Source organism: Pelecanus crispus, chromosome 9 (genome assembly GCF_030463565.1).
Source record: "Pelecanus crispus isolate bPelCri1 chromosome 9, bPelCri1.pri, whole genome shotgun sequence".
NCBI classification, from domain to species: Eukaryota; Metazoa; Chordata; class Aves; order Pelecaniformes; family Pelecanidae; genus Pelecanus; species Pelecanus crispus.
Window position 1 is genome coordinate 13,006,059 of NC_134651.1, and position 13,136 is coordinate 13,019,194.

The window sequence follows — 13,136 nt, forward strand, 5'->3', positions numbered from 1 at the left end:
GGGCGTCCCGATCCAGCCTCGCCATTCCCCCCCACCCCCGGGCAAAGTTCCTCGGATGAAAAGCAACCCCTCTGCCTGCATGTTGGCGTGTGGGGCGCAAAGTGGTGTGAAATTATTCAGCCCTCCCCGAGAGCTGCAGTTTGATGTTGAAGGCCCTCGGAGCTGGAGGGGCTGCTCGGCGGCCATGGGAGCCCCTGGGGTTTGGGTCGTCCCCCCAGGGGGCACGGAGCAGGATTTTAAGCAGCATTGAAGCCAGTGCGTATTTTTCCCAGGTGAACTGCACCTCTGGAAAGAAGCGCCTCGTCTTTTACAAAATACCGCTTAAATAAACAGTGTCCCACTGTAATTTTTTCTTTTGAAATTAACTCCTTCGGGCCATGAGGCTTACCCATCCCTGCGCAAAATAGTTGCCAGGACTTTTGAAGAAAAAAAAAAAAAAAAAACGTGTCTGGGAGAGAAAAGTTTAGCCTGACAGAAGAGAGCCCGTAAGTCTCTCCCCTTCCCCGTGGCAGTCGAGGATGGGTTGCGGGAGCAGCCTGCCCATTTCAGAGCCGGGTGCTGCTGCACGAACTAATGCGCGTGCACCGAGGCCAGGCTGCACGCTGCACAGGGACAGCCTATTCCCTGGCTGAATTGAACTATCTTGTTTTCTAATCTAACCTACTTTTTTTCTTGTTCTTTTTTCTCTTTTTTTTTTTTTTTTTTTTTTTTGGTCAGAGGTTGGTGCTTTGCAGGAACCTGTTCTCAGTGCAATCTCAGAGCTTTTTGTGGGTGTCTGATTTCTGTAACACGTTTTGGTTTCCAGTATGAATGTAACGTACAAAGAATATCATGACACTGCTCTAGGTGTATGTGATCTTATCTACCTGACATTTAGGGTTTTTTTAACCGTCCAATTCACCTGATTTGCATAAAAATCACATGATTTTTCTCTTTTTCCTCCTTTTTTCATGCATCATCATAACAAACTACTCAGGTTTACCAGGCTGTTTTCTGCCTGTCAGCATGAACACTGGGCCCGTCTCTCTCCCCCTCCTTCCTCCCCGATCGAGGTTGGGGATGTTAAATGTAGCACTTGGAGGGGACCTGTGATCCCAGCCAGCCACTGAAATCCTTAATAAGCAAATGTGTGTAGTTTAACTTCCAAGAAAACAAAGCAGCTGAGCACGCATCCCATCCGGTTCTTGTTAATTTAAATAGATGACACTTCTTTTTATTGATAAGGAAACTCCCCCAGAACAGCCCCCTGGATCCCAGAAGGCTCCCCCTGCCGTGGCCGTCCTCATTACAAAACAAGGGCGCAATTAAAATAACTCCAAGAGTTAAACAAACTGCTGCCTCTTGCTGGTCATGTGTTAGCTTTAGCCTTTAACGCAGAACAAAATGTTTTCTTGGGTATCGGAAGAGGCATGGGCTCTGGCTGGGAGAAGAGGGAGCAGCAGCCGGGCGTATGGAAATGGCAGGGAGTGGAGTACTGTGATGCTCATCGGGGCTCCTTTTTCTGCTTTCTTTTCTCTCTCTCTCTTTTTTTTTTTTTTTTTTTTTTTTTGGTTTTAATTGGAGTGTTTGTGATCTGGCTTGGTCCTTACTGTGAGGGAAAGGACTGGAAGTGGAAAAACTTGAATGTTGTGGTAGAGCCTGGCTGTTCCAGCACGCCCTGGGCTCACCTGACCATACCTCGCCCCCGCCCAGCCTGGCTCCGAGTCAGCCCATGGACTGCTTGCCCATCTGCAAGCCCCCAGCCCAATTTGTGTTGCTCCCATCACGCCTTGTGCAGAGGCTTTAGATGGCTGTGGGTACCATTCGGCATCTGCTGGCATCAGGAGCTGGACTGGTATGGGTCGGGGGGGAGGGGTACAGGGCACCCTGGTGGACAGGACCAGAGGGATGGAGAGATGGTGGGAGGGAGGGACAGCCAAAGGCTGCGGAGGGGCGTGCGGCCGGCCGGCCTGCAGTGCCTCTGAGCAACGACGTGGCTTCCCGCACCGCCTGAGAGCAAACTGTCGCCTCCGTGCCACGTGCAGACAGCCTGTTTGGGATTACGAGCCGCACTTGGACCAATACCCCACGAGAAGAACCGCTCCGATGACGGACGGCTGCGCGTCTGTGCCATGCTCAGATAAAACCCCAGCATAATATTCCTGCGAAACTGCCCAAATAACTCGCGTATCTGCTTGGCTCTTGCTGCCAGGAGACAGTGCAGACTTGCCTGTCAAAAATGACTTTCCTCCCACATAGGCAAAGGAGCAAGATATCTGCCTGTCTGCCTGCCTAATCTCCCAAACACTGACTGTGAGTAAACCAGGAGGTGCGTGAGGATCGTCCCTGTCCCACTGAGCGCCAACAGCCCCGTGCCTTCTCTGCCCCATCTTTGATTTCGAAGGGAAACTTCATCCAGAGGTTTTCCAGCCACAGATAATTACCTCCCACCCCCTCCCTGGTCCCAATCACTTTTTAACCGATTATGGACCAAAGCCTGGCAGTGCCTCGGTGCGGCTACGCCGGGTGAGGAGCCCCCTGGCAGGGCATGTGGTGGGGGAGCCTTCGCCCAGCCAGCACCCCCAGCCTACTCCCTTGCTTGCCCCCAAATCTTGCCATCCTGGCACCCATGAAAATATGAAGCATGTGACCCACGGAAGCTGAAAATCCCTGGCCCGTGGCTGAGCGGCACCACTGACCTCTTTCCTTTTCAGCAGATCTGTCAACTTTCAGCTGTCAAGATTAAAAAAACCTCACTAACCCCTACAGATACTTTCCTGATAAGGACTTATGTTGAGGTACTTCAAACCTAATGCGAAAGTGGTTGCTTTGTTGGGTAAAAAAAAAAAAATAAAAAGAATAAAGGCAGTGCTTTGGATGGTTAATAGTATTATTTATTACTCTTGTACTCATGCCTCGGAGAATTTTGCAGATCCCTGATATTGAAAAGCAGAAGAGAGCCTAAGAAGGACGATGCCTTGAATTTTTATGGGCACAAGCACACTGAAATTAAGAGGGATTTGCATCGATCCTGATCATTTTTAAACAGGCCTCTAAAGTTCAGGCTAAACCAGCCTGTTTTTTTTTTTAACAACTCCTCGGATGTCTCAGCCCATAGAGTGCTACGTGAATTTCAATTTCTCTCTTCAAATAAAACATCAACGTAATTTTTATATTCTTTGAAATTATCTGTACAATTTTGTTCACTGAAACCCTTTGATTTAGACTTAAAGGATTTCGTGACTGGATGGGAGGGTATCTGGAAGTAATGGTGAAAATGGTAATTATTTGTTTTACTGCCTCCTGAAATTCTTTTATTTCTCTGTACTATCTCTAAAAGCATGTCTGGCAATAACAAGCTGTCTCTTAAAAGAATTCAATTAAATGTATTGCCAACAGAATATTTTATAATTTTTTATACCAGTAGTTAGAGTGTTAAATAATATATTAGTAGATTTATAGACTACATTTAGATACGACTATGAACAGCTACAGTAAAAAACCCAGAATATTCATGTGAAAATGGGGGGGAAGTTTGGTTTCTGGGGTTTAAGACCTTTTTCTCCTCGTCCTTCTTATTTGAGTTTCAGTTTTAGGACTTAAAAAGAATTCGATTTTCTCATCTTTTTCTGTTACTCTCAAATGACAAGAATAAGTCAGCTATTTTTTGAGACAAAAATTCCCCATGGGATTTCTCCTTGTTTCAAATAATTAAATATTAAAGGAGTAAGAAAGAAGCAGGCAGATTCTACGATATGGACATGAATCGAATGGGATATTTATTCGCATAGGTATATGGCAAATAGGGAAGGATCGATCTCGAAGCTGTATGAAATGGCCAGTTACTCCATTACAGTGTTACAAATAGATTATTACCCATAAGAACGTAACTCTTAATGCCCTAAAAATAATTTAACTCTGGGATTATTTTTATTTAACCTGGTAAATGACAGATATATTTTTAATTCCTATAAAGCAGAAATAAAACGTCTCCCAAGAGCTGGGAAGTAAACCCAACTGCTCCCCTCAGAAGTCCTCCTTTTTTAAAAGACATTTCTTTCTTTCTTTCTTTCTTTCTTTCTTTTTTTTTAATTCTTTTCTTTTTTCTTTCTAATGTCTCATCGGCTCTTCTGAATTTTGCAATTTATTTCTCCTTCCTTCTCCCCCAAGAAAAACACTTTTCATCAGAAAACATGATACATTTTTCTTCCGAGCCTCCCTGCAAATTGCCTCCGTTCTCTCCAGACAAGTTTCTAGGATCAACAAGTTAACCTTCAGAAAGATTACAAAGGTACAAGTGGGCTGCTTAAGAGGTGAATCATTAAACATAAGGTGAAGTGTACGACTGCAGAAGGTTTCAATTAAAGTGACAGTTCAGGCAGCCTTTGCCTGCCCGGGAAAGGTATGCTTTTATTGTCAGCGCCACGTTGGGAGCTGCATCCATCCCGGGCAGGGAGGGTTGGTTCCCTCCGGCTGCATTCTGCATTGCCAGGGCTGGTGCTGCTGCCATCCTCGCTCCTGCAAACAGCTCCACCGGTTTCAGCGTGATAAATTCAACTGTGACAGCATTAAATATGGGAAAGGGGCCAGATCTCCTTTCTGTCCCACCCAGGCTGGAATGAAGGAGCCCGCCTCCGACCTGTCTTCCCAGAGGCTTCACCCAGTGCTCCTCATTACACTGGCCTGAGGGAGAGCAGGATCAGGCCCACAACCTTCCCCATTACTTCCCCGAATCCTGCTCGCTTCTATTTATTTTTAAAGTAGTTTTGTTTTAATATGACAGCATATTTAATAAGCAGCCCTGGGGTGGAGGGAGGAATGCGAAATCCTTGCCGAGTCGTGGAAATCCTGCACTTGCGCTGCCTTGTCCCCACATCCCTGCAGCTGCTCGGAGTGGGGCCGGCACATCGGTGCTTCTGGCCCCCTTGCCAAATTTCCCGTGGGTGCCCCGGGACCATCTGCCCCGATGCAGACCCTGTGTCTATGCACAGAGGGCAATGCGTGGACGACTAGCCCACAGGTAGCTGCTGCTGCTCTGTCTGCCCTGCACAGAGGTCCCGCGTGCTTGGAAGGGGTACGTGCAAACTTGAGCTTGTTTTTCCTGGCTTCGGGGAGTACAGGCAGCATGGTGGTGAGGCAGCAGACAGAGGGGGGTCAGGTCAGCTGTCCCCCTGACCTGGAGCAATGTTCGGATATTTTCTGGCACTTCCCCAATTTAAATTTTAAGTATTTCTGGGTTTTATGTTTCACTCCAGCACGTTCCCTTATGGCAGCCCCGAGTGTGGATGAGATCCTCTTCACAAGGATGCTCCAGTGATTGGGTTAATTCCCTCCTGCTAATTCCTTACATAATCATGTGGGCTCAGATCCTCAAAAGTATTTGTGTGCCTCCCTCCCTTGGAAATCAGGGAGTTTAATTGTCTGCTAAAATTATTGTGTTTTGTTTTGAAAGCAGAGCAGGAAATAACAAACTTGGGTTTTACGAGATTTTTTTGCCTCTCTGTGGTCACAGAGCATTTTGTCTACCTTTGCGAATAAATTCACGGTTAAACAGTGTAGCGCCCAGATTACGGATGGATTTTTAGACTGTGACCAGTGGGAACTGGGTGCCAACATAGGTTAGGGGAGCTGGGTCTTGGCCTGTTGGTGCTTCTGGCCCCAGTTGGTAAAATGCGTACAGGACAATGGCACGGTCTCGCGAAGATGCTGGAGGAAGGAATCCATTAAAGACTGCGAGATGCTGAGACAGGAGGATAATAGAGATCACGTCAGTGAGAGATGCCATCTATTACAGATAACTATTGCACAGCTGACTGCATCTCCCTCTCTGGAAATGGCTCCTTTCTTAGTTTCATTTTTGGCTATACGACCCGAAAGAATTCTTCTCACTCCTTGGCATTTGTCCCCTTCAGATATTTCACGCAATACGGAAGAAAGAGGAATCAGGATACCATGACATTGAAGTTTATTGCCGATTCTGCTCACGTCGATTGAAATCAGTCACTAAAACCTCAGGCTGCAGGACCCCGTGCTCTGTATTTTTCTTGTCTAGGTAATCGCAATGGCAGCAGGGGGAGGTAAGTAGAAGGGAAAAGGACTGATTTTATTAGGTGTTAGAAGAGCTTATTAGAAAACAGGGGGGAAAAAGCAATAAAATTATAAAGACGTGAATTAAACCAAGTGATGAAATCCAGTCCCCGCTGACTGCAAGGGGACACTTCTCTCCGCATGCACCCTTTCTTGGTTTGGAAGATGCCCAGGCATTGATAAACATTTTACAAGAGCCTGACTCCACAGCAGCAAGCGGTGGCAAATACCAGGAGAAAAAAATACTCGGGTGCCAGGATCAGCCCGGCAGCTTCAGAGGCAGTGTTTAACCTGCTGCCTTGCAGCCTGTGGGCCCTGTTTGGGTTTGTTGTCAGCGAGCAATTTGGATCTGCAGTATACCTGGGTTATATTTAGGCCAATTAAATTAATTGCTGGAACAGACAACCCTTTTTAGACCTAAGGCACTTTTTGCCCCCCTTCTCGATACTGTAGGGCTGATGTAGTGATTCTGGGGCTTTGGTTTGGCAGTCAGAGCATGTGTGTATTTTATGTAAGAAACAGCAGCAGGGATGAATGCTGCTAGACCAATATTTGGTTAATTTTTGTAATTATTAGTAATAACAATACTCTGCTCTCTTAAGCACCTTTCATCTCCGAGCGTTTTCGAAACGCGAGTAAAGCCAAGCCACGCAGCTCCGCTCTAGGGGCTGTGATTAGCTTTAGCTCCGCGTTGTAGATGTGGAAAGTGAGGCGGAGGGAGGCAGGAGGATTGGAGGAGCCGCAGAGCCAGGGAGCGGTGCCCCAAGCAGCAGCCAGCAAAGCTCCGGCCACCGCCAGGCTCTTTGTGGGCCTGTCCTGCGAGGCAAGCTCATCTCACCGTGCCGTGCTGATATTTGAGCCAGCTCCTGAGCCAGGAGCCTGAACTTTCCCTCCTGGGAAGTTCAAACACACCCTGGCCAGGAGCGTATCCCTTGGCCACCAGCCCATGTCATCTCCCCTCAGTGTCAGAAGTGATGGGACAAGATGGTTTCATGTGGTTCCCCTTCCCAGCCCTCCTGGTGCCTGGGCTCCACATGCCAGAATCCCACGGGATGAGGACAGTCCCTCAGTGACCAAGAACAGGAGGGGCCTGGTGGGCTTTGGAGCCCTGTCCCCACAGCTCTGGGCCACCACATCCTCTTTGACAGCTACAGACTCACCAGGTCGGCTTTTTGCCTCTGGCTGCCTGTTGCAGGACTTCTTTCCCCACACTGTTTGGGTGCTTCTTCCAATTTCCACCCTATGTTTGTTCACAGACCATTGGTCCCCCACCCTGCTTAGGCCAAATCTGTACCAGCTTTGCCCTCCTGCTCCTGTATGCTCTAGGTCTCTTGGACATTTGTGTCCAGGCTGTGTTTGTCTTGATTCAAAATGGTTAGAAAACTCAATAATTTGGGATTATGCCTTAGGTAATTCAGCATCTCATTCCAAAGTGATTTAATAGATCTCTGCCCATTTCTGACTGACTGATCCCTGCCCCTCTTTTTGGCCCTGGAGCACAACACACCATGTGTCCTGCAACCTGGCCACCAACCTGGCAGCCTGCCCCATGTCCTTATCACAATCTCCTTCTGCAGTTACTACATGGGGCTTTGGTTCATGACCCTTGTTGGATACAGCTGTGGTGGCTGAAGAAGTTGCCATTCCATTCTGTGACTCATGGATGTATGCGGAGGACACAGATCTCTGAGGAGTGAACCCTCTGAGATTTCAGGACATGGATAAAGTGATTCTCATGGGCTCTTCCAGTCTGCACCTTCCTTTAGCAGTGTCATGCCATGTTAGCCAGGATCTAGGCCTAAAACTAAGATGGGTAAGTTCATTCTAGATCTAATTTTGAAAAAAAAAAAAGAAAAAGAAAAAAAAAGACTTAATAATCTATTAATTCTGTTCTGTTCTGTTCTGTTCTGTTCTATTCCATTCCATTCCATTCTATTCCATTTGGTTCTGATGCATCACATATGTGTGTTCCCAGCAAGTTTCTCAGTTTAGGCCATAAGCTCCAGCACAGAGATCCTGGCTGTAATGCCGAAATTAGTTGAGCCCAGCAGATTGTCAGACCTTCGACCTGACACAAGGATTGAATCACCTAAGTACATTTCAGATCCCAATTGACCTGGTACTTCTCTCTTTTATTATCTGTGTGCAATCTCTCCTGCTGTGCCAAGACTTCTGTGTTCTTCATTTCTCTTCCGTCTCTGATGCCACAAAGTCAAGTGAATGTCTTCAAGGAAATCTCAGTAATAAAACCTATTTCCTCCTCCCTGCTGCAAAGAGAAAGCAGAGTAATAGTTTCTTTATCCATCAGGGACAGGTTAATGCCTCGCTCCTCATCATCACCAAATGCAACGAATAAAGGAGTAAAGGAGATTTGGCAGTTTAATGCAGCAGCTAATTTTGTGCCTGCTGCTCTGCCAGAAAGTATTTTCACTTTTGGGTGGTGCCAGAATAGCAGAGCTGATTAATTAGCCTTCTTTTGAGCAGGAAGAGCTCAGCTAAGACGCCTGCGGCCCCCAGACATCCCAGGCATTGGCCAACCTTATTAGTAGCCAGCATTCCCAGTATCTCAAGGGTTCATCGGTCTGTCTGTCTGGGTAAGGCAAAAAGATGATGGTGCAGAGCTTTCCCTCGGGAGGGAGCAGGTCTGTTATACAGATCAGGTCTAGCTCCGTCATTGAGAGAACTAGCTAGAGAAAGCTCCTAGCATGTAGGTACCGGCCAGGCACCACCGATGTGGCTCACGGTGGGTCACTACAGAGTTCAGCTCTGTGTCTGAGGGAGGCAGTGCACAGACTTTCAAGTCCCTCTGCAGATCCTGCTTTGGAGGGGTCAGCACTGCAGCTGTTGCACGCAGGCGTGGGGGTCTACAGAAGACGGCTCCCAGGGATAGTAAATGTTTGTGCAATGAGCAGAAATGCAAAACAAGGAAACTGCACCCTCGATGGGAGAGTGTCTCAGAAGAGACATTCAAACTCATTTGTGGACTGCATAGAGTCAAATACATGGGAGACACCAGCCACACATGAGCACAGCCCCCAGAACAGCATGTGCCCACAGGACCATGACAAGCAGAGCCCCGGTGCCAGCTCAGTAGTGCTCTCTGGGTCATTAACTCCTCCCAAGCTCTCCCTGCTCTGCCTTTGTCTTCTACAAGGTGTTTCAGAACAGCTTAAGCCCACGAACAGATTAATTAAACTCAGGGACAGGAACAGACAGCTTCCGTAGGGCCTGGTCATCTTCCTTTCCATGTCATTTCTCAGAGGTTTTATGGTAATGCCTATAAGAATTTATGAGACCAGGAGCTTAGTGAGTATGTTCGTAGGCAGAGAAACTCCCTCCAAGCATGTGATGCGTGGGATCCAGCAAAACAAGTCCCTTGGTCTTGGCTGGGTCCCTCCAGATGCTGTGACAATAACGATAATACTGAGAATTTTGGTCTGGAGACTTGAACAACTTCTGCTGTCTGAGAGCTGGTGGGAGAGGAGTGGCTGTGAAGACAGGAGCAGGCAGATGGTATGGTTCGGTTCTCCTCAACCTGCTGCTGGGCTGCAGCATGAACCTGAGCAGGTATCCCAGCATAAGCTTCTTCACTGGGGCTGCCTAGCTGTGCCTCTCTTATAACGGGTGCAGAAAACCAAAGAGACCCTTCATCTCATCCTGATGGAGCAGGCCATGGTAAGCTGGTTGTGCCCTACAAGTGCCTTTATGGACTGTCCAGATGCATAGACTCAGATATAAGCACCAGCCTCGCAGATATTCAGACACAACCCCTGTTTGATGTTCCCTGCTTGTTCCCAGCGGCTGGTCCTGCTGGGCTGGCACTGAGCAGGTCAGAGCACTGTCTGTGCCCTGGCTCGGAGCCAGGCTGTGCCCGAGCAGGTCCTGTATGGCTGGGGTTAAAACCCTGGAAACATTCAAGGTCAGGTTGGATGGGGCTCTGAGCAACCTGATCTAGTTAAAGCTGTCCCTGCTCACTGCAGGGGGGTTGGGCTAGATGACCTCTAAAGGTCCCTTCCAACCCAAAGCATTCTATGATTCTATGATTCTAAAATAGAGGGCTGAAAGTCAAGGGAGGCTTTGGGAAATATGGGTCTCCATCTCTTCTCTTTGCTGACCTTACAGCAGAAGGCGGGTAACTGTTTTTTATGATCTAGGGGAGGATGGACAGGTTAAATAATGTCTCAAAGCCCTCCAGATGGAGGTCACCACAAGTGCACAGTGTTGTTGTTATAGTGAATGTTGCTTTACTGTCCTTACACAGTGTCATTACTCTGTTAGGTTGCTGTGGGGAGCAGCGCCTGCACTGTACCATCTAGCAGCAAAGGGGAAGGCCCCTTTGATCCCAGCTCCCCAGATCAGCTTTCCCAGGAGCTGCGCTCAGGCACAGCTGTGCTTTGCTGGGCTCTCTCTGCCAGACCTGATTTACAGTTTGCTTGTGATTGCAGCACGCCCTGCTCACCCAGAGTGGGGTGCCAGGGCTTGCTGTCCATCCTGCTCTGCCTTCACCTCTCAGACACCTCTGTGTTGTTCAGGCTGGGGACCCAACCTCATCTGTGTGCCCTTCTGGTTCCAGAGCAAAGGGATTTCTGCCCCAAAAAGTGGAAATCACCCAATTTTAATATGCCAGACTGCTAAACTGCGACACAGAGAAGGGAGACCTTGATCCAGCAAAGGAGATGTTTCAACTGGTGCAAAGTAGTCAGCACAAAACTGGACTGAAAACAAGAAAAGGCTGCATCTCTGAGGTGGTGCAGCCTGGTGATGGGGCGGCAGCCTTCAGGCGCAGCGTGCCGCGATGTAATGCAGAGATAAGGGAGAACAAGCACACAGCCAGAAAATGGAAGCAGGATGAGTTTTGCATTTTCCTGGAGTGAAACACTTTTCCATGTAAAACATATTGTGCAGGCGTTTCCATTGCACTGTATCCAACTTCACAGTGAGGGGAAAAAAGTTGCTTTTCTTCCACAATCCAGCTTTGATATGGCTACTCCAGTTGGTACAAGGCCCTCCGGATTGCTCAGGGAATGCAAAGGCAAAGCAGTTAGGAAGGGTGGCCTTGGCCTTTCCCATGCATGGTGGTGTGTTTGCATGATGAGAGCTAGATGAGGCTATAGCATCCCCCGACCTTGCAGAACAGCCTCCCTGTTCCCGGAGAGCAGCATGCCCAGGTCCGGGTGTGCAGGGGTGGGTGGGTGGCCCAGCGTGCTACAAAGGTGCTGTTAGCACACGGTGCAGACGATACTGCAGGGGCAATGCACGGGCTGCGTGCTTTACAGTGTGTGGCAGAGATTGACAAATCAACTCACCTTGATTTATCTTGGTTTCCCAGATGATATCTTGAAATGTCTCAATCCCATTGCTCCATCCCGACCTGCCAGAAAAAAGACAGCTTGTGCATCGCCTGGACAGGGCTTAGGCAGCGAGCGAGTCCAGCTGGCAGGAAGCGCATTGCCTGGCTGCGAGGGGACAGATCTTTCTATTGTGGCAGTCACGAGATCAAGAAATGCTTTTTCTTCAGAAGAACTTGTTGATTTTAAAAATAAAGCAGCCATGGCCTATGCTGCCAGGAATGTCTGGGATGAGGAAAACGGAAAGACATTTTTCCATTCCTAGTGCAATTTGCACTGTAAAACCTAAACAGCGTTTGTCCTTCTGGACCTCCCCAGCTCCACACTTCTGTGGCATTTATCGACACAGTGTTTCGGTGAGTGACCTTCCTCTGGATCACTAGCATGGCTGAAGTGGGGCAGTGATAGTGCCAAATTCCTGGTACCCGACAGCTTCCCCCTTCCTACCCAGAGCAGCCAAGTGGATCTCACAGATCAAACAGCTTATTCTGAAGGCATCTTTGGATCAAACCAAGACCCAGACCTGTAAAAACTTGTGCACCTGCTCAGCTCTGAAAGCATGAATGATCGCAGAGACTGAACATACTGTTTCTATCATTTATTCGTACACGCTATTTCTGTGGCTCTCTTCCCCTATTATCTTAGTGTCTTGTAAACATTAATGAATGGTTCTCAGGTCCCAGCATACTGCTTCATTGTTTGGGTTGCAGGTCACAGGGAATGATTAAAGTGATGGGGAAAAAATAGGGGGTTGGATTAAAAAAATGTCTGATTTTATTAACGTTTCTTTGCCTAGCTTCTGGAGCATGGGAAATTCAGGCTACTCTAATGGTGCCTTTTTGAGCCATTTCAGAAAATACGAACCATTTCCAAAGCTGCCCTGTTTCATCCCGCTCTGAAAGAGTCATGAAAGCCATTAGAGGTGTCTCCAAACCTTGCTGCCGCTAAAGAGTTAATGCACATGGCTATAAAATGGACTTTCAGGTAATTTTGGATGAAAAGCTATTTCCTCTAACTTAACATATCTCTGAGAAAAATGTTACTCCTAACCTTGGCTGCCTGCTTTTATTAACTACTGTCATTTTCACTGGGACCTCAGAAAGCCAGGGCTGGCTGAGGTCCACCCGGGCTGGGCTGTGCGACCGCCTGCCCTTGTCCCCTGGGAGGGTGCTCATCCCCTCCAGCCCTGGGTGCTGGTGTAGGGAGAAGAATTTCATCAGGGAGCAAAGCCCTGAAGTGTCAGGTTTTCTGCAGCCATGCAGCCAAGGCAGGGAACTCTTGTTAGGTGCTTGGGAGTGATATTTTTGTCTCTGGATCCATGACCTGGTTGCTACAGGGTCAAGACAGAGGTTGTCTCAGCATGGGACTGGGACTTGGGATGGGTTTCCTGGACTTCAGACTGGGGACTGACCTCGTGTCCTCTGCCATCATGGGAAGGAGGGTGACCCACACAAACACGGCCAGGAGCTGGAGGACCTCCATGTGCCACCTGAGAGCTCTCTGTGTGATACTACATCCCGGGGAAAACTTGCCAAAACATTAAAAAGGCAGAGCTGCCCAAATACAATATGCAAAGCCTGGTTTGGAGATGTATCCTCAGCAGTGAGATGTTGGGTGCACACGTCCAGCTGAGTTAAGTCATGCAATGGCAAAGGGCTGGGAGCTGTCCTCAATTCCCAGGCTCTGAGCTGGGGATGGGTGAAATTCTTTCACCTGAAAGTT